The 4420-nt window shown below is 39.2% G+C and overlaps 1 long non-coding RNA gene across 2 annotated transcripts; it reads right to left on the reverse strand.

Moving 5' to 3' along the window:
- Positions 1 to 207: 207 nt before the first annotated feature.
- On the reverse strand, positions 208 to 3916 carry LOC107568448 (uncharacterized). 2 transcript variants are annotated; one of them, XR_001606755.1, is made up of 5 exons: positions 3663 to 3916; positions 3300 to 3364; positions 1732 to 1841; positions 1537 to 1591; positions 208 to 403 (listed from the first exon to the last, which is right to left on the reverse strand). It is a non-coding gene; the product is annotated as an uncharacterized lncRNA (long non-coding RNA). The 2 variants fall into 2 exon arrangements; XR_001606756.1 differs by having other exon boundaries at positions 1537 to 1637.
- Positions 3917 to 4420: the final 504 nt, after the last annotated feature.

The following is a 4420-nucleotide window of genomic DNA, read 5'->3' on the forward strand; positions in this document are numbered from 1 at the left end:
TGTTGTAAGGTTCAAAATGGTCTACAGCACTGCAGTATGAATGAAATTACATGAAAGCAGCAACTCACCTACATCTCTCCTAGAAAGTATTATGAAATTCAAGTTGGCCACCCCGGATGACGTCATATGCAAATTAGATTAGTAGATTTACACACCACAAACTCTCGGTTATGCCCAACATTTTTCTAATTTACAGTAGATCTCTACCTTTAAGCCCTATTATTGATGTCAAAATCCAGCATTTTTTCCAAAAAACCCTGCTGCCTAAAGGGTTAAGAGCTGATAAATCCATCAGTCATTGAAGGTCAAAGGAGGCTAGAAGAGACGGCATTTCTGCAGCATGAGGCTCATCGAGATGGAGGCCAGAGTCACCAGTGACACCGAGTCACAAGAAAAAGCTGACCTGGAGACAGATATTACAAATGATATTCAATTAGTGCCAATAATTACATTAATTCAAAAAGTACTGTAATCTGGTGGAGAGCAGAGTGCTGATGTGTCCTCTTTTCAAAACCAGGTCTGAGTTAAGAGTGTGGCTACAGCTGGAATTAAGTCAGGTTTGCAAGAGTGAGGGGCAGAAGGACATAGTGCTGTTCTACAAGAACATTTGATATTTAGTCTAATTTAAACGTTATAGTTAGGCACCCTCTTCTGTTCAAAGTTGGGTACTGCATGTAAGGTTGTAGAGTCCTTATATGTCGATGTCATAATCATGTGTCAGATCTTCAGCAGCAGCAGCGACGAGCACGCAGTTATGGCTGCTTTCATTCCCCAGTTTAAGTTCATCCAAAAGGCACATTCGGTATGAATACATTTCTATATAGTGATTCTATGTACTGTATGTTTTGTTAATTCTTTATATGCCGGATGCTAACCTTATTGCCTTTAACGTGCAAATTGTGCAATCTATTTCTGATGAGGCAATGCTAGTTATTCTGTATAAAATACCTTTTTATGTCTTGAGCACGTTATTGATTTACATGCTTATATTTGTATGTTTACGGTTTTACGTCATTCCAAGATCGATAGTAAAGCTGGAGTAAAGATTCTTTGCATCGGTCAACCAAATCAAGCACGTCGTTTGACAAGAGGGCAGAACACCTATGCAAACAGATAATCAAGAGTAGGTCCTGCACTGTAAACACATTCCACCAACTAAAAGAATGTTGGTCAAATTACACGGTTCAAAAGAGTCTGTAGTTTCAAGGAATGTTTTGTTTTACGCAATGTTTAAAAATATACATATATAAAAACTTTAAAAAAAAACAAAAAAACCTAAAGAAAACAGAAAAAAAACAGTACTTGTGCCCACTGCTATGATCTCCTGTCTCCATGTTTGAGGTGCCCCATCTATCTGATATCTGAGCTCAGCAGCAGTGGATTTGCACCTGCAGGTGACTGACTCTACGCACTACCTAGCATTGACTGCAATAAAGGGTCATTCTCCACCACAAAGCTTTCTGGGGAACATGGTTTGACCCAGTAAAGACTGCAATATACAGTGTAGTAAATATTAAGAATCACAGGACGACTCACCTCAGCAGCTGTTGATTTCCCAGGAGGAACCACTATTAACACCGTCAAGAACTCACTGGAACAAAGCAAACAATTCAAAGCTGCATTTGCAACTGATGTTTCTAGAAGTGCAACAGGAACACTGAGCTGCTTGTTGAAATCATATCCATCTGTGAGCTGAAGTGAGGCATTTATAATTAAAGGAGATTAAAATACCTTGGAATGCTATAGCATTGACAGTCAACAACGAACAACGAGAGGGCTTCCATCAAGGAGTGGAGAGGACAAAAAAAAAAAAAACTGAGCTCTTTAAATGTTCAGATTACCTGTAGGAAGACATTGAGTTGACATTGGTAGTTGCTTTAAACCATAGAAACATTAAGAAAAACGAGTTTCTCTACAGATCCTAATTTTAATGGAACCGATTTTGTTTGGGAGTAGGGGTGTAACGGTACACAAATATGACGGTTCGGTACGTAGCTCGGTTTTAACGTCACGGTTCGGTATGATTTCGGTACAGCGGGGTACGGTTTTAATTTTCCTTTAAATAAACAGTGGTTTACTGAACAAGTTGCTCTTTAAATACATTCAGTTATAGTTTGCATTTTCTTAGTGATAAACTACCTCAGGGTTCTAGGCTATTTGTTAAAAAATATTCAATTACACACTGACCGTCATAATGTTTCATAACAGATTCATTTAAACATACAATAAAGTTTTAAGACTAACAGGTTTAGTAAAATATAAGGAGTAGCCTAGATGGTGTAATATTTTGCGAAATGCTGCTCATTTCTCTAGTGAACTAACGAGCTGTGGACACTGATGACTTGCTGAAATAAATGCTACATGACATTTTATTTCCATGCTGTTTTGTTGATGTCTTTCCGCAGTCGAAACACTGATTGTGGTGTAATATTTTGCGAAATGCTGCTCATTTCTCTAGTGAACTAACGAGCTGTGGACACTGATGACTTGCTGAAATAAATGCTACATGACATTTTATTTCCATGCTGTTTTGTTGATGTCTTTCCGCAGTCGAAACACTGATTGAGCAATTACATGAGGCATGAGATGTTCAGTCATGTTTATTCGTGGTAAAACTAGTAGTACAGAGGAAGGATTGATCACGTTCCCTCGGTCGCCGCGCTGCCATTTACACTGCACAAGTCTGTGGCACGTTACAGCTCGACACGGAACCAGAGCTGATCACGGCCGCTCTAGTCAATGCCTGTGTTGGGTTTATGCCAGCACGTTCTGAATCGTCCCAGAAGCAGTTCTCCAAGGCATTTATACAGCGATCTGTGATGCCACAAAGACTGTCAAAACACCATTTATTATTTGAATTTCCTGGAAGAAAAAAAACAACCTGTATTCGTTCGGTACACAGAACCGAAAGCCCCGTACCGAAACGATTCGGTACGAATGTGTACCGTTACAGCCCTAGCTGAGAGGAAAGTGTTGCTTTGCTCATGTTAGGCTTGACAGACTTCGATTCGACCAGAGGACAGTGTGGCTACAGCTGGAATAAAGTCAGCATTGGGACAAATCAATAGTATCAATCAGACAAAAACCTAAATGCACAGCAGACATGCCGAGTGTTAACTCAAACATACAGTCACAAGTGGTAAATAAACAAGCAGTTATCAATGCAGCCATTAATGAACCATCTCTGAAACTCTTTAGTGTGCACATTGTCAGATGGATCTAAATTTCTGTCAGTAAGTTTGGGGCACCCCATCTATCTGATATCTGAGCTTAGGTAAAATCTATTGGAGAACTCTTACCTTGCCAGGTGTTGGTAAGAGCTCGTTTGGCACGGTCAGATGTTGTTAATACCAGACTTAAGGAACTGTTGACCGTTTGAGATTTCCTGCATATGATGTTATAGCATAACTTGCATAAAAACCATTTACTCTCATCAATTCCAGTTTGTACAGTTCACCACAACATTGAGAATGTTGAATATCAAGGGTTTAACAAATTAAAAAAAATAACGATTTACTCAGATTAATCACATGCACAGCAATGCTTTGCAAGCACTGCATTTGGTTAGCATCCACAATTTAAACCATTAATGTTTCAACACTGCTCAGAAGCAAATAAATCTATACAAGCTTTATGTGGGTGAATTTCTGGATGTTACGCACCCATTTCCAACAATGACGACACATTTGAAATTGCAATTAGCAATTAATCCTCAAGCGCACAGATCGTTTGTGAACAAAAATAATCAAGTTCCTTCAGAATGTGCTAACTGAAACTCCTAACTAAAATTGATTTAAAAAAAAACAATAGTGAAACTGAAACAGTTATGGAAATATGCATTCACAATACATGCTGAATACGCTCCTCTGAGGTGGTTTCTCTTGATGCAGCTCTTAACATCTATGTCACATACTCAAACTGCACATGCAGACAAAAACTCAGCTGCTTGTAGCTTTCTAGAAACCCTTAGACCTTGATTAGCTGGTTCAGGTGTGTTTGATCAGGGTTGGAGCTAAACTCTGCAGCGCATTGGCCCTCCAGGGTAAGATTTGAGGAACCCTGCCTTAGACCTTGATTAGCTGGTTCAGGTGTGTTTGATTAGAGTTGGAGCTGAACTCCGCAGGACTGAACCACCCCATGTGTTAGATGTTTTAGTACCATTAAAATCATAATTATATAAGCACGGTAGTTATGTTACATATGACACTGAAGCTTCAAAGCGTGTATCGAGTACGCAGCTCAGTTTCTCACGAAGCTCTGTGCGGGAGCGCGTGTTGTTTTCAGAGAATCACATGATCAACGAAAAATGAAACCTCACTTTCTTTCCAATCATGTCGGAATGTTCCCCCCAGATCTTACTTTACATAAGTTTTCATTAAGACTTATTCAATTAAATACCCAGTTATACAAGTAATATGAA

This window comes from Sinocyclocheilus grahami, unplaced genomic scaffold, assembly GCF_001515645.1.
Source record: "Sinocyclocheilus grahami isolate Dianchi unplaced genomic scaffold, SAMN03320097.WGS_v1.1 scaffold1245.1, whole genome shotgun sequence".
Taxonomy (NCBI): domain Eukaryota; kingdom Metazoa; phylum Chordata; class Actinopteri; order Cypriniformes; family Cyprinidae; genus Sinocyclocheilus; species Sinocyclocheilus grahami.